The 24718-nt window shown below is 42.2% G+C and overlaps 1 protein-coding gene across 1 annotated transcript in view; it reads left to right on the forward strand.

The window, feature by feature from the left end:
* LOC18042927 (gamma-glutamyl hydrolase 2) overlaps positions 1-24718 on the forward strand; it is a 95603-nt gene that overhangs the window by 50706 nt on the left and 20179 nt on the right. The gene's annotated exons all lie outside the window — the stretch shown is intronic.

The following is a 24718-nucleotide window of genomic DNA, read 5'->3' on the forward strand; positions in this document are numbered from 1 at the left end:
AGAAAGAAAATGGGAAAGAAATAAAAGAAAAAGAGTAAAGGGAGAGTAAAGCCTAGGGAAGATGAACAAGGCTAAAAAAAAAAAAAAAAAAAAAAAAAAAAAAAAAAAAAAAAAAAAAAAAAAGAGTAAAGAAATTTTTATTTTTACCTGTGATAATGTTGATCCAGCTAGAAGAAGAGACGAAATTATGGAAGAAAAAGGCTACTGGAAATAATCAATTTTTGGGAGTTCGTTTGGGGATTTTCAAAACTTTGACACACGTCAGGAGTTTTAAATTCAACCTGACAGAACACGTTGCTCAAGAAAGGAGTTCAGGGATGTTTGAGTGAGATTTGTATTTTCAAAATTCAAACTGCGTGTCAGACGGCTGCCACTTCCCAAGAAAAAGGAGAGAGACATATGAAGACAACTGTTCGTTCTCATCGTGTAAAAAAAAAAAAAAAAAAAAAAAAAAAAAAAAAAAAGCGGGAAAAGGAAAAGACAAAGAGAAGATTTTTAGTTTGAAGTACACAAAGTTTAGTCAAGGGAAGAAGCTAAGCAAGGTACCCTCCGGTCCAGCCGCATCGCCACGTGTCACTCATACAATAAGTTTCTTTTGCCTCCAATACTTCTCGCCAAAAAGAAACTAGGGGGATGTTGTTTGAGGGAAAGATGGGAAAGGTAATAGAGCGCCACGTGTCAGCCAATGGAATGATATCAGCACAATCGGAGGTACCCTACATAATCCGAGGTGCCCGACATGACTTGAGGTACCCCGTATAAATAGAGGTACCCTGCACAATTAGAGGTATCCCACACAAATAGAGGTACCCCATACAAATAGAGGTACCCCATACAAATAGAGGTATCCCATACAGATAGGGGTACCCTGCGTAATAGGGGGTACCCCATGTAATTCGAGGTACCCGGCAAAGCGGATGCAAGAGAATCCACCGAAAATATCCGCCATGAGAAACGTCTCCGCCTCCTAAAAGATATCATTTGATTTTGTCAGAATTAAGAATCAAAAGCGACGTGCTAAAAGGAGGGACAGCCGTCTGCTACCTCTGCCAAAAGTGAAGGACACTGTCCCAAGGACAGTGGTCCCTAGCCGCCTACCCGACAGCTACTGCAGAGGTACCCTGGACCACTCTCCAGCGCACGCCACGTTTCCAAAAGATGAGATACGCCGCGAACATGCACATAACGGCCCCAAGAATCATAAAAGCGGTAAAAGGACGTTAGCCAAAAAGGGTATGCCACGTGGCAGCTAAGGTACTCCATATATAAAGGCGCCTAGGTTTCATTCTCCATCATGCTCTCATTCGCCCAAAAACACTCACACTCCAAAAAAGAGGTTTTCTTCAACCTTAAACCCTAATTTACAGAGGGCTAGCTAGCTCTCTTTGCAATAAAAGCTTGAGTTTGCTAACTTGAGCGTCGGAGTGTGAACGCCGGGGTACCCCTGGCTTCACCTCTAACCTCTATTTCATTGTTTTGCAGGCGTGAAGCTCATTTTGAAGGATACCTCTCTTGTTTCTGATCTTCCACCATTGTTACCACTCTCTCTCCCTTTCTCACCTCCCCGCATTTCAGATACACCGCACCGCACACAATAAACTAGTGAGGTACCCCATCTCCCCCAAAAATATAAATTCATTGTTGAAGATTGATTTTGGATTTTCCTACCCCAAAATCAGTTGAAAACAGTAGGTACAAGCTAGAAGTGTCTGCACGCACAACTGCAGGATGAATTCGCACCGACAACGAAACAAGAATGACAATGGTGGTGGATTGGAATCCTGCTTACAGCTTACATAGTTGTGAGAAAATTAAGTTAACATCACAGGAATTAAAAAAAAAATGAAAAAGTAACAATAATACTGCTATGATAGAAAAATAACCATCTGTAACGTGGTGGCGGCATCTCCATGGAAGACTTATGATCTTATAGTATTTAACCCATTTAGTAAGTCCCCGAGGCAAGCTAGAAATGTTAAATTGGATTGTATTATGTTTTTAAGAACCAAGAAAATGATGAATTAATTTCTACTGAGTAAAGTTTTTGTAAAATTTAAATCCTTTAAATTATAACATATATCTTGTATATTTCTCTACAATCGTGTAAGTCTTGAACATCATTTTTAGTTGTTGGCATTTATATAATTAAAATACAACAATGCAAAGATAATAGCAAAGCGTGGACATGCATGCATCTGTTCACGGGGACTGTTCCGTGCACAATATCTTCTAAAATTCCCACATGAAGATAATCATGTAAACATAATATATTTTGGAAGATATTCTGTAAATATAGAGAGATAAGGAAGAAGAGAGCAATCACAATATTTTGGAAATCTCGGCCTACTCCTCCAAGCTCATTTTCCTATCCTGTAAAAAAAAATGTAACAGCCAAGTATAGTTGCATGACAATCATATTTAAAAGCATTGATGAAAATAATTCGCAGATCTTGCCTGGTAGCTGCAAAGCAATCATAGAATGTATCTGCGAATTATGTCAATTCTTTTCTTGCATGTCAACTCCACTCTTGCATTTTCATAATTTTGTTGCTCATTGATCATTATCATTATTATTTTATTACATTAGTGAGTTGGAAAGCTGGCAGGAGGGAGAAATAGCATAAAAATTGCTGATCATACTTTGAAGTTTGATCCAGATCAAAATCATGTTACAATTGTCGATTTATTAGAAGACTAAGATTCCCCATGTCTCCTCACCCCACTTGGCATGTTAAACAGATGCAAATGCGAAGAAGGCAAATTATTTTATACTTGTAATACTCCATGCGCAATAGAAAAACAAATTAGTTTGTGATATTTTGCCTCACCTCAAGGATATCATCAATTTTTTTTTTTTTACTGTTACCTCATCATGAGTGAATGATTCAATTACTAAATGGATTAAATCTTTTAAAAAGTAGAAATTTAATATTAAATATTCATAGGTATTGGCACAGGATTGAGGTCTAACAAAGGGGGTGGAACAGTTAGATTAATGCCAATAACAGAGACTTGAACAATTCAATAAATAGAATATTAAAATTTATCAAATTTTGATAATCTTCACATGGTAAAACTTATTGTATGCCACCGTAACACAATGTGTAAAATATATATATATATAGTAGTTTTTTAGTCAGGGATTTTAAAATGCGGGAAAGTCAGGGAAAGCTTTAAAACCACACGGCTTTAAAAGCTTATAGTTTTAAACCTTTAAAACCATGCGGTTTTAAAGGTTTCTCGTACTTTTTCATACTTTAAAATTTTTGACTGTAACATTTCTCTCTCTCTATATATATATATATTACACATTGTGTTACGGTGGCAAATTGTGGCTTGGGCTAGGTTTTCTCAAGCCCAAGCCCAAGTCCATGTTATTGGTAATCGATCTAAACCTAGGCATGCTAGACTTGGGTTAGGCCTGTCGGTCTTGGGCTTGGGGTGGACTTGAGCTTCTATTCATTTTTTAAATAAAATTTTAATATAGCTAAAATTAAAAAAATAAATTAAAGATAATTATCCAATATAAGAGGGGTTTTATTGAATAATTGAAGATGAAGTTTTAAAAATAATAATAATACCTCTTTATTTAGAAAATAAAAAACTTGCTATTCAAAAAGAAAAAATAAATCATGATTATAATAGAAGACTAAGGCACATACCACAATTGACTCTAATTATATAGAAAATCTTAAGATAATAAAATTTTCTAATTCTAAAATGATGTCCTATATTGACAACTAACAGTAACTACTTTAAGAGGTACAACATTACAAAATTTACGCTTTACCTACTAAAAAATTGATGTATATGACTATTTTAAAATGTTTTGGATCACCATATGGGGTCTACGACTCTAGATGTACATTTCTTTTTCTTTTCTTAATATAACCATTACTATAGCATGCCGGCCAAGAGTTCTATTTTATTAACACAGCGGTCGAGGATTCTTTGTGTATTTTTCTTTTTCTCCTTTTTTTTTTAAATGACTTGTACTCTCAATAATAAAGCCTATCTCTACCACATCAAAACAAATTTTTGCAGTAAATTATTTATTAAATTAAAATTTAGGACCACTTTATCATTAATTCAATTTTTCTATTTTTACTGTAGAATTGACGTGGTATTGGAATGAGCTCTTTATTATAATTTTTTTTATAATTATTATTACAACATATCGGCCAAGAATTCCGTAAAAAATAAAAAAAATAAAAAAAAAGTACCGGCCTAGAATTCTATTTTATTACCATAGTGATCTAGGACTGCAGGTTTACTTTTCTTTTTGTTGTTTTAATAAGTACTATTATTATAGCATACCGCCGCACCGGCCACGAATTCTATTTGAGTAACTGATGAACTGAAAATAAAGCTGAATTGTAAAAGCATTCTACCAAAATGACAAATGTGGATAGAAAGAAAGAAAAAAAAAATTGCGTAAGAGGCTTGGGGAAGACCGTCAACTAAAATCTAAAGCATGGGTGTATTGTGTTAAATGTGTTTGTTGTAAATAGTGTAGAGCCCTCTTATTGATATTGACATTGGTCGCAAATTAATGCATGCAGAGATTTTAGTCCAGTAGTTAATATTTCAGATATAGAATGGGCAGTGGTTCAAAAATGGTGATAATGTTAGTTTTGTCAGTATTATTAATATTAGAAGTGGGGTGGAGTGAGGGATGCTTGGAGCATGAGAGATTTGTTCTTTTGAGGCTTAGACATTTCTTCAGTTCTCCTTCTAGACTTCAAATTTGGGAAGATGAGCAAGGAGATTGCTGTCAGTGGGAAAGCATTGAGTGCAGCAACACCACAGGTGGAGTGATATCTTGTATATTTCCTTCACTAGGAATGAGGATCTGGGAGAAGGATATCTGAATGCTTCTTTGTTTACTCCCTTTCAACAACTCGAGTCACTTATTTTAAGTAATAACAGTATTGCTGGTTGTGTTGAGAATGAAGGTCGTCCTTTATTTTATTTAATTAATTTAGTTTCTCCATCCTAACTTCAATAACCATTAGGAGAAATAATTAAGGGGTTTTAAGTCAAATATTTAATGTTTTGTTTTGAGATTACACCAGTCTATATGATATGTGTTGATGCCGAAAAACGACCTCAACAGCTGAATTTGTTTCTTTAGGGGAATTACAGCACGAATCCAAGCTCAAACGCTAATATGACCGCAATTTTCTGTACCTGTCAACCAGAAAACACGGTTAGGATACGCCGGTGGGTTCCCGGTGCAGACCCTCTGATGCTTATGTCAGAAATTAGGGATGGCAAAAGTCTCCACGGGGACGGGTACCCTCGGGGATTTTTCCCATTCGGGGAGGGTATGGGGATAATTTCATACCCAATTTCTTATTCGGGGAGGGGACGGAGAAATTTTTTTACCCAATTTTTCATTCGTGGAGGGGACGGGGATGAGGTGGAATCCCCATCCCCTACCCATTTCCCCATTTTAATTTTTTAAAATTACTCGTAAATAAATTATAAAATTTAAATTATAAAATTATAAATATTGGTAAAAATAAAAAAAATATCAAAATATTTATTTTATTAAACTTTTAGGCCTAATTAACTAATTAAAGTCCTAAATTTTTATTTAGGACATTAAAAAGACCGAGTAGATTCTAATAACCAAACATTTTTTTTAATTTTAATATTCTTTAAATATTTTAAACTTAAATCTATTTTTTATTTATTTTTAGATGTTATAATTGCCCATAACGAATCACAATTTTAATATCTAATCTAATCTAATCTATTATTTACTTTTGATTTGCTCCGATTTAACTATTGTGTTGTAAAGGGAATAGTCCACATTTATAAAGTGCCCACGCCACCATTGAAAAAGTTAATTTTGAATCTAAATTCGATTTTATTTGTAACAATTTTGCATTAAACTATTAATTTGTCATGATAGTTTGTAAAAGAAGTTTGTATCCTTTCATGTTGCGTTACTTACTAATTTAATGTATGTAACTTTTATAATAGATATTAATGTAAGATATATTTCGAACTTTACTTTTATTTGAATTTTTTATTTTAATATGATTAACTCAAAATCGAAAAAAAAAATGTATTAGTTATTCGGGGATCGGGGACCATTGGAGATCCCCTGTTATTATTCGGGGAGGGGATGGGGATTCTCTCAAGTAATTCTAACGGGGATGGGGAGGGGACGGGGACATACGCAAAATATCGGGGATGGGTACGGGGAGATCGGTCCCCTCCCCTCCCCTCCCCATTGCCATCCCTATCAGAAATTGTGTATAAAGAGATAAAAATGAGAGGGAAGAATTGTGAATGGGTTCAAAAGAAAGGAATTTTCTGATAAAAGGAACTCAAAATCTGGTAAACTCTGTTAAGGCTCTTAGATAGGTCACTTATAGAGTTTTTTGGTTGATTTTTGCTAACCCCCATCTCTGTTGCCCTCTTCAGCTTAAATAGCCCTTGGTCGTGGGTGGTTACCACCTTAACTTTAGCCCACCTTCTTCAACAGTTGCGAGTGGTTAATAATTGGAGACGGTTTAACAAATCGTGGCGTACAACTTCCCTAAAAATTAGGCCACGTTATTTAAACCAATAACTTTCCATGTCAAACTAATTCACGGGTCGGACAAATAAATTTTGAGGTCGGATTTCTTCGTTTCCAAGTGGGACTGGTGAATTTTCTTGTCGCTCATGTAGGTTCAAGGTTGTATTTTTAAACCCGGTTGTTCACATAAATCTCGAGTCGTATTTGTAGACCAGATTGCCAACATAGGCTCCAGGTCGTACTTATGAGGTCAGCTCGATACTGATGAGTTCTGAGTAGATTGGGGTTGACCATATTTTCAAACGTTACTAGAAAAATCCAACCCAAACACCAGTCCCCTAGTTTTCAATACCGAAAGTAATTGCTGGTGTTGGAAACTAATTATTTAAGATTAAAAAATTTTTCTCGAACCCAACACCAGTCCCCTAGTTTTCAATACCGAGAAGGTACGATCGGTGTTGGAAACTTGAGCAGAAATAACGAGACAATCAATAACAATAACGAGAAAAACTAATAATTATGCAAGCCTTTTATTATAAAGTGAATTATTAAATTAAGGAAGATAATAATAAAATAAAAAAAATGAAAGAAGTAATAAAGTGGTGAGAAGTGATTAAATTGGCACATTAATTAAAAATAAAAGCAAGAAATGAGTGCGAATTTATAACTAGCAAAGATTTAATGACTGAAAGTAGAATAAAGTTAAAATAGCAAAACTAAAAGGAAAAAGGAATGGGCAATGGGCATCACGTGTGGCTGTGACAAATAAATAAAGTAAAATCAAAGAAAGCAAAATTAAAATGAATAAGGAATGGGCATCACGTGTGGCCTAAAGAGAGTTTGAAAGTTAAATAGCAAATACCGTGCTTGACTGCAGCCATCTGACAAACTGGCCACACTCCACACCATCATAGCCATCCGTTTTCCACAGCCAGGATTTTGGTTTGATTATTATTCTCTACAGCCACCCCGTGTGTGACCTAGGTTTTTCCTCCTCTCCAACTTGTGCGGCTGATTTTGGGAGCTCGTCTTCATCAGCGTGAATGGCACATGAGTCTTGGTGAGTTCAGTTGTCCTTCTCCATCCGTTGCTTTCCCCTCTTTTTTTTTTTTTTTTTTTGGCAAATCGGATCTAGAGAAACATGTATTAAAATCAATTTTTTTTTTGAAAATCGAACTTCTTGTTTTGTCAAAATCTGAAGTTCTTTTCCTTTTTTTTTTTTGGCGAATGCTGGCCTCATGGTAATGTGTACTGTTGATGTAGTGTATACTGTGCCGCTTGCTTTTGTCGTTCCTGCATACTGTCGAATCCATCTGGGTTGCAAACAACTTTGGTAGTTGCCTCGTTTCAAGCATTATTTGGCTGTTGCATTCTTGTATTTATGAATGAGAATTTGATTGAGCGTTGGGGATGGGTTATGCTGTGTACTGTGTTGCGTGTAAGCTTTGATGAGTAAAGCAAAGTGACATTAGTAGTGAGGGGTTGCTGTCATTTAGCTGGGGTAACAGTGGAGATATTGATGCATTATGTGTTGGCACTTGAATGAGGAATTAGGTTTTTAAGCGTATATGTTAGGCAATAATGGAGTTTATGAGTGAAGATGGGTCACTTTGTAGCGATTCACAAAATGCGAATAAGGAGTTGTTGGATGGGCTCAGTGATATTGCATCAGGTGTAGATGATAATGGAAAAGTTAGGGAAGATAATGTAGAATTAAATTGTAATATGGCTGAAACTAAGTCTAAGAAAATAAGATACGAAAATGAGGTGAATGAGGAATCGAGTTGTGCACAATTTGAAGATGAGGGAGATGAGCACGAAGTATACGGCGTGAACAGACTAAACTTTGATACAACAGAGAAGGAGATTGAAGAGTTGAGGAAAGAATACCTGATTCCAGACGATCTTACACTTAGGTTATTGGGCGAAGATGAGGTGGCAAGCAAATTGAGTAATGGAGAGACTGCGATTTATTTGGAAATGTTGGAACTTGGTTTTAGGTTGCCCATTCAACCTTACTTTGCTCGAATGTTGGTGAGAGTGGGTTTGAGTCCAAGTCAACTTGACCCGAATGGCTGGAGGGTTTTAGGTGGTATGTATGTTGTATGGGCTGAGCAAAATAAAACCGAGCCTTGTTTTAAGGAGTTTACTCACTTATATTTTTGTAATGAGCATGGGATCAATCACAAAGGATGGTACTATTTTATGTCAAAAATAAAGAGTAGAAGAATAGTACTTGACTTTCCAGGTTCATGTAGAGGTTGGAAAAACAAGTATTTCGTGGTAGGTGGAAATTGGGGTAGGGATGTAGAGCTGACCAAGGGTTGGTTTAAAGTTCCCGCTCATTTTAGTAGACCAGGTAATTCAAGTTTTGTTCAGCTTGAGGTCGAATAAGGATACAATCTAACACATGGTTTTACTGCAGTGACGTGGAAGAAGAAAGTTGATATAGGTGCCAAGCTGAGTGTTAGAGTTGAGAAAGGATTGCGGAATGCAGAGGATCGGAAGTTGTTGTTGACACCCGAGAGATTGTTGAGCGCCAACCTCATTCGCAGTCTACCACATTACAGCAAGAAAAAGAAAACAAAGAGAACAAAAGGTAAAATTTTACTAAGTGGTTACCCATGTTGTCATACGCCAAAGATTCACTAATTTTAATATGGTTGCTATTGTTGCAGGAAACATGTCTACCGCCAAGCGTACCCTTGCAGAAATTGCAAAAGCCTTGATCGAGGAGATATCGGACGAGGAAGGCGAACCACGTAGTAAGAAACCACGGCGGGCATCACAGAAAAACAAAGCTGATGAGAAAAAAGAAAAACAGCCCGTGGTTTCAACTCGCAACATGCTACCTCAGAGCAAAAGTGAGCGAGCTAGCGATTCTCGTCCCCTGCGCATTTTGCCACCTACCCCTTCCCCGATATGTCCGAAAGGAAGCTTGCTTGAAAGCAGGGACATCATAGAGTCAAAGTGAGGAAGAGTGGAGGACTTACTACCCATGGTGAACTTAGCTGCTTGATTTGTGAGCCAGGATACCCTCGAGAATTTTTCCCACTTGTCAGCTACTCATGCTCTTGAAGCGCTTGCTCGGAACGATGAAAATACTCGCTTGGCAGAAGATTTGGTAGCCGAAAAGAAATCTAATGTGAGCAAAGACTCCAAGATTGCCGATTTTAGCTATGAGTTGGAAAAAGTTAAGTCTGATGTTGATCAATGCATTCGACTAGAGAAACGGCAATTGAAGGCGGATGTCATTCAGACATGCATCGAATTGTTCCAAGAGAGACACCCAGACATGGACTTTCAATGGATGTTAACCGCTTATGTGAGCAAAGAAAAGGCTAAGAAGAAGTCATTGGGTACGGATCAAGAAGCAAATCGAGTTCTTCAGGGTGATGAGATTAGAGTTGAGGGTGAGGCATCATTAACAAGCAGAGTTGCAGAAGACGAGGAGAATGCTTTCTAAGTAGATTTGAAAAGTTGCTATAAGGCTTGCCTTTTTGTAGTTTTACAAACTTATAACTCTTGTTGTGCTTTCATTTGGTGTTTGTACTTCAGATAATCATTACATAGCTTGAAAGTTCACCTTAGGGAGCTCGAAACTGACCTCGCTATAGATTCTTACAAAGTGTCAACCTCAAACGTAGACCTCACAAAACTAAATTGTCGACCTTAACAAACAACCTCAAACGTAGAGCTCACAAAGTAAAAATATCGACCTCAAATGTAGAGCTCATAAAGCAAGTATCGACCTCAACCGTAGGCTTTACAAAACTAAAATGTCGACCTTAACAAACAACCTCAAACGTAGAGCTCACGAAGTAAAAATATCGACCTCAAATGTAGAGCTCAAAAAGGAGGTATTGACCGCAAACGTAAAGCTCACAAAACAAGTGTCGACCTCAACTGTAGGCTTTACAAAACTAAAATGTCGACCTTAATAAACAACCTCAAATGTAGAGCTCACGAAGCAAAAATATCGACCTCAAATGTAGAGCTCACAAAGCAAGTGTCGACCGCAAACGAAAAGCTCACGAAGCAAGTGTCGACCTCAACCGTGGGCTTACAAAACTAAAATGTTGACCTTAACAAACAACCTCAAACGTAGAGCTCACAAAGCACAAGTGTCGACCGCAAACGTAAAGCTCACAAAGCAAATGCCGACCTCAACCGTAGGCTTTACAAAACTAAAATGTCAACCTTAACAAACAACCTCAAACGTAGAGCTCACTAAGCAAAAATATCGACCTCAAACATAGAGCTCAAAAAGGAAGTGTTGACCGCAAACGTAAAGCTCACAAAACAAGTGTTGACCTCAACTGTAGGCTTTACAAAACTAAAATGTCGACTTTAACAAACAACCTTAAACGTAGAGCTCACAAAGCACAAGTGTCGACCGCAAACGTAAAGCTCACAAAGCAAATGTCGACCTTAACAAACAACCTCAAACATAGAGCTCACTAAGCAAAAATATCGACCTCAAACGTAGAGCTCAAAAAGGAAGTGTTGACCGCAAACGTAAAGCTCACAAAACAAGTGTCGACCTCAACTGTAGGCTTTACAAAACTAAAATGTCGACCTTAACAAACAACCTTAAACGTAGAGCTCACAAAGCACAAGTGTCGACCGCAAACGTAAAGCTCACAAAGCAAAAATATCGACCTTAATAATTTGAAAATTGTAGAACTTAAATGTTATGGCTATAGCTGACCTCGACAAGGAAATGGCCGAGCTCAGCAAAATAAGAAATTGTAGAACTTAATTGTTAAGTTTATGGCCGGCCTCAACAAGGCAATGGTCAACCTCAATCTCATTGGATAGATTATTATTATTATTATTATTTTAATGGGCTTCAATTAGGTCCAAAAATGTCTATTTCAATCTCAATAAGATTGAATGAATTTTTTCACGTTAGACCTCAATTATGCCCAAATGTGTCGATCTCAATCGCAATTAGATTGAAAATTATTTGTCACATTAGACCTCAATAAGGCCCAAATATGCCGATCTCAATCTCAATTAGATTGAAAAACTTTTCACGTTGGATCTTAATAAGGTCGAAATGTCGATCTCAATCCCAATAAGATTGGATAAATCTTTTCACGTTGGACCTCAATAAGGTCGCAATGTCGATCTCAATCTCAATAAGATTGGATAAATCTTTTCATGTTGGACCTCAATAAGGTCGAAATGTCGATCTCAATCCCAATAAGATTGGATAAATCTTTTCACGTTGGACCTCAATAAGGTCGAAATGTTGATCTCAATCCCAATAAGAATTGGATAAATCTTTTCACGTTGAACCTCAATAAGGTCGCAATGTCGATCTCAATCCCAATAAGATTGGATAAATCTTTTCACGTTGGACCTCAATAAGATTGGATAAATCTTTTCACGTTGGACCTCAATAAGGCCGCAATGTCGATCTCAATCCCAATAAGATTGGATAAATCTTTTCACGTTGGATCTCAATAAGGTCGAAAAATTACCGAACTCAATAAGATCGGTCACAAGTAGATAAAAGATAGAGTTGCACTTCTGAATAACCTCATTGATTAATATAGCAGAAATAACAGAACTAAACACATAACAAACTTTCCTAGCATATTTAAAGAAAATAAACAAACTAGAATATCATAGATAAGATTGGCCTACTGATAGTATTTTCGCAGGTGCTCTGCATTCCATGCCTTGCCGACGACTCTGCCGTCCGGATAACCTAACTTATATGCGCCATTACCAAATGCGTGTAGTACTTTGTATGGTCCTTCCCAGCTCGGCCCCAGAACTCCATCAGCTGGCTTTTTGGTTGACTGGTTGACTTTGCGGAGCACTAGATCCCCCTCCTGAAATTGTCGTAGCCGGACATTTTTGTTGTAGAACTTAGCCACTTTTTGCTGGTAAATTGCCGCTCGACCTCTTGCCGCCTCTCTCTTCTCATCAAGCAAATCCAAATCCAACAACATATGTTCCATGTTTACTGTCTCATCATAATACTTTGTGCGATGTGTCTCAATGCCAACCTCAGTTGAGATTACCGCCTCATGGCCGAAAGCAAGTGAGAATGGAGTCTCCCCTGTTGAAGTCTTCAAGGTCGTTCTATAGGCCCACAACACTCCTGGAAGCTCGTCCACCCAAGCTCCCTTCTTCTCACCCAACCTTTTCTTCAGCAACTGCTTTATAGTTTTGTTCGCCGCTTCTACTTGTCCGTTTGCCTTCGGATGAGCAGGTGAGATAAACCGTAGTTTAATGCCAAGCTGACTACAAAACTTCTTGAAATTCTCATTATTAAATTGGGTTCCATTATCGGTGATAATAGCTTGCGGTAAGCCATATCTGCAAATCACATTTCGCCATATGAAATCTGTTGTGCGCTTCTTGGTTATCTTTTGTAGCGGTTCAACTTCAATCCACTTAGTAAAATAATCAATGGCTACCACCGCGTATTTCATTTGTCCTCTCCCAGTCGGCATTGGTCCGATAAGATCCACCCCCCATTGTGCAAATGGCCAAGTGCTCCCCATTGTCATCATGTTTTCTGGTGGTTGTCTTGCAATTACAGCGAACTTCTGGCATTCATCACATCTTCGAACTAACTCATGTGCATCTTCATGCACGGTCGGCCAAAAATAACCTTGCCTTATTATTTTATGGGCCAATGCTCTACCTCCGTCGTGATTTCCACAAATTCCCTCATGCACCTCTCTCATCACATAGTTGGCATCAACCGAGCCCAAACATCGTAGGTAAGGTAAAGTGTAACCTCTCCTATACAGCACACCTTCGATAATGGAGTAGCGTGTTGCCTGGCATCGCAGCTTTCTTGCCTCTGCTTTATCTTGAGGTTGTTCCCCAAATTTAATGTACCTCATGATAGGCATCATCCAGCTCTTCTCATCTTCTACCACACAAACTTCCATCTCGGGATCACTTATACATGGCTTTGAAACCGATTCCAATGGGATTCATCGTGGGAACTTTGGGCATTCTGCAGCTGCCAGTCTTGCTATATAATCTGCTCGGTAATTCTCTCCCCTCGGAACCTGCTCCATTGTAGCTTGATCAAAGTTACCCCATAGCTGCAGTGCTTTGCTCAAATACTTAGACATGTTCTCACTTTTGGCTTGAAATGTCCCATTCAGGTGGTTTACTACCAGTTGCGAGTCACTCTTCACCTTCAAATGCCGAACCCCTAATGCTCTTGCTAGTTTTAGACCCACAATGAGAGCTTTATATTCTACTTCATTGTTTGTAGGATGAAATTGATACTTGAGAGCGTAGCATACTTCTTCTTGGTCAGGCGAAATAAAAACAATTCCTCCGCCTGACCCTTCTGGGTTTGCAGCTCCATCTACATTAAGCTCCCATATATCATTCTTCTTCTCTGCCTCTTTAATCTCCTGCCCAGCATCCATCCTTTCATTATCGTCACTGCAATCATTAATGAAGTCGACCAGAGCTTGTGCTTTAATTGCTGACCTCGGTCAATAACTGATGTCGAATTCACTTAGCTCTACTGACCACTTAACCAACCTTCCTGAAATGTCTGGTTTGTGCAAAATTTGTCTTAAAGGTTGATTGGTGACGACCACGATCTCATGAGCTTGAAAATACGACCTCAGCTTTCTTGCGGCTACAACTAAAGCCATCGCCCACTTTTCTGCAATAGGGTATCTAACTTCCGCGCCTGTAAGAGATCTGCTTGTGTAGTATACAGGACGTTGGACTCCATCTTCTTCTTTTACCAGGACCGAGCTAGTTGAATAATCAAAGACCGCCAAGTAGATCAAGAGAACATCGCCAACTAAGGGCTTAGCCAAAGTTGGTACGTTAGCCAAATACGCCTTTAATTGTTGAAATGTTGTCTCACATTCTTCCGACCACCTCAATCTTTTTCCTTTCTTCATCAATTCAAAAAACGGATGGCATTTATCTGATGATTTCGAAATGAACCTGCTCAGCGCGGCAACTTTCCCAGCTAAGCTCTGAACATCTTTAAGATCCTTCGACGACCTCATCTTGAGAATGACCTCTACTTTTTCTGGATTAGCCTCTATCCCCTCTAGCTAACTAGGAAGCCCAAAAATTTCCCCGATTCCACTCCAAAGGCACACTTTTTCGGATTCAACTTTATCTGATTTTTTCGCAGAACCTCAAACGTCTCACGCAAATGCGATGTATGTTCGACCGGCTCAACAGACTTGGTTATCATGTCATCTACATATACCTCCATCGTTTTACCAATCAAGGGTTTGAAAAGCTTGTTTACTAACCTTTGATAAGTAGCTCCTGCATTTTTTAATCCGAACGGCATCACACGGTAGCAATACAATCCTTGGTCGGTCACAAAAGCTGTCTTTTCTTCATCTGCTGTGGACATACGAATCTGGTTGTATCCTGAGAATGCATCCATGAAACTCATCAAGCCATGCCCGGCTGTTGAATCCACTAACTGATCAATCTTTGGGAGAGGAAAACTATCTTTGGGACAAGCTTTGTTGAGGTCGATAAAGTCCACACACATCCTCCATTTGCCATTCGCCTTTTTAACCATCACCACATTTGAAACCCTTCTGGATAGTTCACTTCCCTTATAAACCCCGCTTTCAATAATTTATCCACCTCATCATGGATGGCCTTATACCTTTCCTAGTTGAACACTCTTCTTTTCTGCTTCACAGGCTTATGTTTTTTATCTATAGCCAACTGGTGACACATGATTCGTGGGTCTTGTTTGAGGGAAATACTTCGGCGAGACCAGAAGTGATGAGCAGATAGTTGGTGGCAGAGTCCTGCGAGCAGGTGTGTCCTGTAAGAGCCTGGTAGCAGGGGAACAGGAGCAGGGCTATTCTGCTCGTCCACGAATATGCCATTCACGAGGACGAACTCCTGTTAAAGGCATAAGGCCATTCCTGCTAGGGGTTGAGGCGAGGAGACCCAGTCAACGATAGTTGGCAGGACGTGCGTTCTTATCCGAGAATCAAGGCACGAAGTCCATCTCCATTCGCCCACAATGACGACATTGGGGCATCCACATCCGAGGGTGGACAGAATAATGGGCGTGGACTACAGAAGACCGGGATTCAGAGGAAGCCTATAAAAAGGTAGCCAACGAAGGTAAAAGGGTTAGACTTTTTGCTATTATAACTAAGAAAAGAAAGTTCCGAGAACGAAGATTAAAAAAAAGCCATAAGATTCGTGGCAAACATTCCCAGAACCCCTATTTCTGACTTGAGCGTCGGAGGGTTTGCGTCGGAAAAACAACCGGCGTACTCTGACCTGTCTGTGTGCGCAGGAACCTCTGGAGAAGAAGCTTTACGAGGAGAGATCTTGGTCGTGGTGAAGTTGATCGAGCAGAGACCCTGGTCGTAGAATGAGGACAACCAGAATCTCGCATCAACATTTTGGCGCCGTCTGTAGGGAGTTGATCAAAAAGCTTCTGTTGATAGCAAGAAGAGGAGTGAAGCAAGTGAAAAGCAATGGAGACAGGAGGGAGTAGTGCACAAGGGGGTGATATGAGGCTTAACGATTCTGTGACTCTGAGGGAGATAGCCAGTGAAGCACCGGAAAAAGCCATGTTCGACCGGATGGAACGGATAGAAAAGCAGATGGAGACCCTAACAACCATCCTGCATGAGTTGCGGAGTGAACGAAGGGTAACCTAGGAGGAAAGGATGAGAGTTGGTGGAGTGGCACTAGGTCCCGATAGTACGAGGAGAAGTCAAACCACCGGGAGATTTGGTGATGAGAGAGGTAACATACCTCTGCGAGAAGAATTCCGTAGAGAGGAAGAGCAATCCCCGGCAAGACAGATTCTTGACGAGGACGACGGGGTGGCAAATGCAGAGGAAACAGAGTTGAGGCAACACTTGCATGATGTAGTGCAAGAGCGGGATCAAGTCGCAGCACGTGACCCTGGTCGTGCCGAGCAGCTGGAGGAGGAAATGCGCAGGCTAGCGCAGATAATTGACGACATACGAGGGAGGAGCAGAGCTCCTGGTTGGAGGATAATGCTGGACGAAGAATCACCGCTCGCCGCAGAGATCATGAGGACAGTTATTCCAAGAGATTTCCGCCTCCCAGACCTTAGATACTCGGGAAGAACTGATCCGCTGGTACACATAGAGCGCTTCAACGACATAACTGGGGTACAAGGATTATCTCAATCCCAAAGGTGCAGGGTGTTCCTACTATCCCTTGAGGGACGTGCACGAGAGTGGTACAGGAAACTTCCTCGGGGCAGCATTAAAACCTTCGAGCAGATGTGCCAGGAATTTGCAGAGCAGTTTAGTGGGGCAATGGCACCAGAAGATGACATGATGGAGCTGAAAAGCATGAAACAGAGGGAGCAAGACCCTTCGGGAATTCATCAAGAGGTTTCATCGTACTGTCCTCGACTTGGGAGCCTTCAACCATCCTCAGGCGTTAAGGGGATTGAAAGAAGGGGTGAAGATAGGAAGGCTGTGGTACAACTTGAGAAGCTCGGTTATTCAGACGTATGCGGCCGCATATGAGCAGGCTAAGAGAGACATTGAGATTGAAGAGGAGAAGGCAGCACAGATTAAGACAGAACAATTAAAAGAGTGGGGGAGGAAAGAGAAGAAAGCATTACCGGGGAATGGGCCGATCAGGAGGAGGGACCACCAGGCCTCGGGTAGTGGAGCAGGAGGTCGGGTAACTACTTACCAGTCTCATCAGAGGCCACCACAGTATCAGCACAGCAGGGCGCAACCTCCTCGTTCCCCAACTGGGGAGCCTTGGAGAAGGCATGACTCGGCATATGGTGGTCTTCATCAACACTCCCACGGTAGTAGAGGGGGCAGATCAGAAGCGCTGCCACCGCCCCCAACTCAGAACGGAGCAAATAGAGAAAGGGCAGTGCACCTGATCGACCAAAACCAGGACTATGGGCGGTATACTTCCTTGAAGATATCCCTAGACGAGGTGTACGAGGCCATAAAGGATCGAGGGTTGCTATACCTCCCTGCCCCAATAACAAAGCTACCCAGCAGGAGGGATAGGGGACGCTATTGTAAGTTCCATGGCACTCATGGCCACACCACAGCAGATTGCAGGGATCTCAAGACCCAGGTTGAAGATTTGGTGAGAAATCGGTATCTAGACAAGTTTATAGATGGGACCTTCCCAATGGCAGCCTCGACCAACGAAAGGAAGCAGAGTGACAGGAACTCGAGGCGCGAGCAGCCTGCAGTAAGGGTGTTAGCTGGGGGCCCAACATTGGCCGGAGATTCCAACAGGTCGAGGAAAAATTACGCTAGATACGCCATGACCAGCAAAGATGTATTCTTCAACACCCCAGCAGCCAAACGTGCAAGAGTCAGGCAAGTGCCAATCATGTGGACAGATGAGGATGAAGAAGGGATTCTATACCCCCACGAGGATGCTTTGGTCATCAAGGCCACTGTTGCCAGCAAGAAGTTTGATAGGATACTGGTTGACACAGGGAGCTCAGTTGATGTGTTGTTTAAGTCAACCCTGGAGGAGATAGGAATAGCAGACCTGAAGTTGGATTACACCAATACCTCCTTGAAGGGGTTTGGAGGAGGAAAGTTGGTCCCTTTGGGCGTGGTCGAGCTGCCTATCACGATTGGGAGCTCCCCGATAGAAAGGACAATGATACTGGATTTTGTGGTGGTTGATGAAGAGGGTCCTTACCAGATAATCCTAGGTCGGCCGTTTCTGAGGATGAGCAAAGCAGTACTGTCCAACCATTATCTTGCTCTCAAGTACCGGGTGAATGGGGTAGTTGGAGTGGTACGAGGAGACCAGAGAATCGCACAAAGCTGTTACTCCTCGGCAGCAAGGGAATCGATGCAGATAACATCCCTCGATACCCGAGTGGAAGCCAGGAATGGCAGCTAGTTGGACCCGGAGTTTACAAGCTGGTTCGCGCGGATGGCCACGAGGTGAAATGCCCATGGAGCGCGGCACACCCCAGGAAATATTTTTAGTAAGACTTGTTCATATTTTAAAGTTATTTCTGCTCGTGCCTGTTGTTTTCTATTTTTTATTTCTTATTTCAAAGCAATCTCATGTAAGCCGAATTCAATATTAAATGAATCAATGAGGAGTTTCAGCCAACTGTACTGTTCAAGAAATTATCCAAGGCATGAAAAGGCTCGATAAAGTCTCAAAGCCTGTTTATGGCGAGACCAGAAGCCAAGCGTGCCAGGATCTGCTCGGCCACGAGAAGGCTAGCAGAATCCCAAGCTTTGAAGAAATTACCTAAGGCATGCAAAGGCTCGGCAAGTCTCAAAGCCTGTTTATGGCGAGACCAGAAGCCAAGCGTGCCAGGATCGGCTCGGCCACGAGAAGGTGAGCAGAATCCCAAGCTTTGAAGAAATTATCTAAGGCATGCAAAGGCTCATCAACTCTCAAAGCCTGTTTTATGGCGAGGCAGAAGCCAAGCGTGCCAGGATCGGCTCGGCCACGAGAAGGTGAGCAGAATCCCAAGCTTTGAAGAAATTATCTAAGGCATGCAAAGGCTGATCAACTCTCAAAGCCTGTTTTATGGTGAGGCAGAAGCCAAGCGTGCCAGGATCTGCTCGACCACGCGAAGGCAAGCAGAATCCCCAATCATCGAAATATTTTTGAAGGCATGCAAAGGCTCATCAAGTCTCAAAGCCTGTTTTATCGCGCGACAGAAGTCAAGCGTGCCAGGATCTACTCGACCACGCGAAGTCGAGCAGAATCCCCAATCATCGAAATATTTTCCAAGGCATGCAAAGGCTCATCAAGTCTCAAAGCCTGTTTTATGGCCAGACAGAAGGCAAGCGTGCCAGGATCTGCTTAACCACGCGAAGGCGAGCAGAATCCCCAATCATCGAAGTATTTTCTAAGGCATGCGAAGGCTCACCAAGTCTCAAAGCCTGTCTATGGCGAGACCGGAAGCCAAGCATGCTAGGATTTGCTCGATCGAGCAAAGGCGAGCAGAATCCCTAGTCATGTAGAAAGACCATATTCTAAGCCAGAGCCTGCTCGACCAAAAGAAGGCGAGCAGACCTTCAAATGGAAAAGTAACTTATAAATACAAACGCAAGAAAGTAATCAAAAATAGTTTTTATTAATTTATCAATAACCAACGAAGTTGTTCATTACAACGCAAGAAATATGTTCAAGAAGATGGCAGATCAGTAAGCCGAGCAGCATCGGTTGGCTGGACCTCCTCAGGTGTAGGGGGGGTATCACCAGCTGCGTCCGGGGGGGTGCTCGCCTCGCCAACGTCAGCAGGGATTGCCCGAGGAGGAGAGTTTTCCTCCTCAATCACAATCGGCTCTACCCCTTCGGCATCTTCCTTGGCCGCCTCCTCGTCCAAATGTTAAGCAACACCAGCTGCAAGGTCATCCATCTTCAGATCAGGATGCTGCTTCCCGAGGACGGCCATGATGCAACGATAGGAATGCCGAAGTCCCTGGTCGTATTGGTTGTCGGCCTCCTTCTCCAAATTCTCGACCTGAACTCGGTGGGAATCGCGGAGAGATTCGAGCTGAGCCTCATACATGGCCTTCTGCCTTTGAAGATCCTCCTTGACCCTGGTCAGCTCCTCCTCGAGGGAAATGGCTTTTGCTTGAGCAAGTGATTCTTGCTCTATCAGCTTCAGGTTCTCGATATTCACCTCTCCTGCTTTCTTCTCGGCGTCGTCAGCTCTGGTCATCGCCGACTGAATGTCCTCCTTCATCTTCCTGTCATAACGGCCAACCTTGGCCTTATAGTAGGTGGTCATGCAGCTGAGATGGAAAGAGCTATACTGCATGGCTCCCACTAGCTCGTCCAGGGTGCAGCCATCAAAGTCCTCCAGGTCCTTCTTGCTCACGAGTTTAGATAACTCATTGAGATAGGGGACCAAGTGTTCTGCTCGGCTGTCAGGTAAGTGAGATCGATGCCCGACAGGAGGAGAAGAGGAAGCAGGATCTGTGGCTGCTCCACTAGTTTCCCCGACTTTGGCAGGAGCAGGAGGTAAAGTCTTCAAGGGAGAGACTTGCTGCACGATGTTGGCCCGCTTTGCAGTAGGGGCGTCCTTGTTCTGGTCCTCTTCGTGGTTTGAGGTCGAGAACGTTTTCTGTTCAGAGCCCCAATCACAGCGTCCTCCATCTTATGGCCAGGTAGTACCAAGCGAGACTCGAGCAAGTTGTAAATAGTTATCAGTTCTCGGCTCGGGCAGGAGTTGGCTAGTACAGCCTCGACCCGTTTGAGCTGACCAGGCTTGAGCGAGAAATGAACACCCCAAGAAACTACAGCACAAACAGACACTTGGTTAGAGACAAACCAATACAGCAAGAACAATTATGGATACAAGATATCTAAAGCGAGCAGGCAACCTGGGACCGTGAAACGGGGTGGGACGCGACAATCCTTCCCGTCTATTTGTGCAACTTGACCCCAAGGACCCCCAGCAAAAAAGAATTTTCTCTTCCAAGTCCCACCACCACCAGTTGGAAGATCAGTTATGGGTTTCCTGCTCTTGGTACTAGATTGGAAGTAGTACCAGCCGGCATCTTTAGGGCTGCTCTTCAGCTGGTACAGGTGCTTCACCTCATCAACCGTGGGCTAGCTTTGGCAACATCTGTCCCACAATATGAACAGACCAGAGAGCACTCTCCACCCATTGGGGTTCAGCTGACCAGGAGCCAGATTTAGCCCGTTAAGTATCCGGGCAAAGTAAGGCTGCAAGGGACACCTCAGCCCATACTTAAAGCTCTCCAGAAACAGGGTAACGTATCCCCTAGGAGGCCGACTAGGTGTATCCTTCTTTCCTGGGATCTTAAGAGGTATCTCACCAGGAATACTATACCTAAGTCGGAAGTCATTGAGCTCGTCAAACGTGGTCGTGCACGACATGTAATCAATGGCATAATCACGCGACAAGGCTCTACCCCCTACTGTACCCTGTTCTTCTGGTCGTGATGTTCCAGATGGAGACACCTCACCAGAATCACCTTCCCCATTCTCACTCAAGGTGCCTTCAGAGCCAGAAGATCTCTCCTCATCATTACTTCCGCTCGTGAAGGTTGTTTGGGGGGACAATCTCCTAGCACTAGTCCCGACACTAGACCTAATGGGTTCTAAGGGGATCCCGGGGTCAAAAGCAGGATCAGTGAGAAGATTAGGCAAGAAACCTATTTCGTCGTCATCAATCTCGACGACTTTCTCCTTACCCTTCGACATTCCCAAAATAATAACCAAAACGCCACCGCCAACTACTACCCCAAGCAAAGCAAAGAGAAAAGAAATTATCTACAACCAACCAAGACCGAGAAAATAGAAGAAATACCTGAAGCAGGGACTCGGTCAGAGAGAGACAGGGATGACAGCTTTAATGCCGAGGTTCATTCACCGGAGAGACAAGAATGGAGAAAATGACGAGTTCGTGTTTGAAGATTTTGGGTTTTCTTACTGAGAAGCAAACTCTTGGGCTGCCAGCATTTAATGACGCATATTCCGAGAATCTTGCAACCGTAGGTTTGAAATTCAAATGGAGGGGTAGATTTATGCCACATCACCGCATCCGCAATTAAATACGACACGACTCTTGGCAGCCTTTTCCAGTCCCACGCGAGCAAAAACCGTTGAGTTTCTACTGCTGGTCCATTACATTACCCAACACCAGAAACTGGGGGACCGGTGTTTGAGGGAAATACTTCGACGAGACCAGAAGTGATGAGCAGATAGTTGGTGGCAGAGTCCTGCGAGCAGGTTTGTCCTGTAAGAGCCTGGTAGCAGGGGAACAGGAGCAGGGCTATTCTGCTCGTCCACGAATATGCCATTCATGAGGACGAACTCCTGTTAAAGGCATAAGGCCATTCCTGTTAGGGGTCGAGGCGAGGAGACCCAGTCAACGACAGTTGGCAGGACGTGCGTTCTTATCCGAGAATCAAGGCACGAAGTTCATCTCCATTTGCCCACAATGACGACATTGGGGCATCCACATCCGAGGGTGGGCAGAATAATGGGCGTGGACTACGGAAGACCGGGATTCAGAGGAAGCCTATAAAAAGGTAGCCAACGAAGGTAAAAGGGTTAGACTTTTTGCTATTAGAACTAAGAAAAGAAAGTTCTGAGAATGGAGATTAAAAAGAAGCCATAAGATTCGTGGCAAACATTCCCAGAACCCCTATTTCTGACTTTAGCGTCGGAGGGTTTGCGCCGGGAAAACAACCGGCGTACTCTGACCTGTCTGTGTGCGCAGGAACCTCTGGAGAAGAAGCTTTACGAGGAGAGATCCTGGTCGTGGTGAAGTTGATCGAGCAGAGACCCTAGTCGTAGAACGAGGACAACCAGAATCTCGCATCAACAGGTCTATTCCCGGCATATCTTCACGGCTCCAAGCAAATATGTCATTATACTCCACCAATAAATTCTGAAGATCATTGAAAATGGCATCCGTTATCTTTGTTCCCACTCTCACTACTCTGCTCGGATCATCCTCATCTACTTGTACTTGTTTCATTTCTTCATTAGGTCGCTGTTGGCATAACCTGTTTTCAGCTCGTGGATCGATACTTGTGATCTGCATGGATTCTCTCACAGCTGTAGCGTAACAGCTTCGAGCTACTTATTGCTGGCCCCTCATCACTCCAACTCCACCTTGAACTCTAAACTTCACACATTGCATATGGGTTGAGCTCACTGCTCCTGCTATTCTATTGAATGGTCTGCCCAAAATAACTTGATAAGGGCTTGGCTCATCAACTACCAACCATGTCAGCATCACTGTCTTTTATAGTGGGCTGGACCCTATTGTCAGTGGCAAGTCAATCAACCCAAGGGGAATCAACTCAGCTCCACCGAACCCCTTTAGTGATGTTCTGACCGGATCAAGCCTGAGGTCTCCTATTTGTAGATCGTCCAGAGTTTGCTTAAACAAAATGTCAACCGAGCTTCCCCCATCTACAAAAGCTCGGTTCAATTCCTGACCTGCCAAGACAACCTTCACTACAAGCGCATCCTCATGTGGATGTGCGACTGCTTCCTCGTCCTCGTCTGTGAACATGATCGGCACCCTTTGAATCCGCTGCTTCTTTGGTATCGGAACATTAAAATTCACCTCAAAACTTTTTAATGAATATCGGCTATAATTTCTCCTTGAGCGGTTTGAGTCTCCTACTAAGGTCGGCCCTCCCATAATCATCATCGCTACATTATCTATGATGTCTCCTCTTCTCCTACCTATTCCTTGGTCATCCACATACTCCTTTAAATATTGATTTTGCACTAGCCATTCAATCTGCTCCTTCAAGTCAATGCAATCTACAATTCCATGTCCAGTTGCCTTGTGAAACTCGCAATACTTGTGGTGAGCACTTCCGCCCAAACCCCCTACAATTTGCTTTGGCAGTGTTAGTAACCCTTTGTCTTTTATTGCAGCATATACTTCTGCTCTGCTCGTGTTCAGTGGTGTGTATCTCCCACTCTGTTCTAATAAATTCACCCCATTGTCAGATCTCAGTCCTCTCCGATCTACAGGTGGTGGTAATCTATTGTAATCTCTTACTCGGTTCTCTCGATGGTTCCTCCCATAATTATTTACTCCCTCTCGGCCCCTTCCTACTAATGAGATTTCTCTTCTTTCACGATTTGCTTCCCAATTTCGACCCGGCCTTTCTAGTTGTCTATAATTGAGCAACCCTCTATCATAATGACGCCTATCACCCATGTTCATCCTCGAGCTATACCCAAAGTTATCTCCTCTCCTTCTCAGGTCTCCCTTTCTCATTGGACCCCCTGTCTGCATTTCCATTCTCCTCTTTTTCTTCCTCTGCATCTTCAGTTTTCATGTCCAATTTTGCCTGGTCATACGCCTCAGCATATGTTGTTATCCCCTTACTATATAAGCTATTCCACAATCGATTGATTCTCAACCCCTTCTTTAATCCTTCCAGAGCATCTGGATGATCAAAGGCCCCTAGATTAGTAACCTCCTTATGATACCTGGTCACAAAACTCTTCAAACTTTCAAATTCTCCTTGAACCAATTTTTTCAATCTGCTCATATCTTGCTCTGGTATGCATGAACCCCTAAAACGCACAGCGAAAAGCTCACATAACTCCTTGAAATTTCCTATGCTTCCATTCTTTAATCTCTGGTACCACTCCAGTGCTTGTCCTTTTAATATTAAAGGAAAAACACGACACCTTTGAAAATCATTCAAGCCTTGGATCCTC

The sequence above is a fragment of the Citrus clementina genome, unplaced genomic scaffold (genome assembly GCF_000493195.1).
Source record: "Citrus clementina cultivar Clemenules unplaced genomic scaffold, Citrus_clementina_v1.0 scaffold_5, whole genome shotgun sequence".
NCBI lineage: Eukaryota > Viridiplantae > Streptophyta > Magnoliopsida > Sapindales > Rutaceae > Citrus > Citrus x clementina.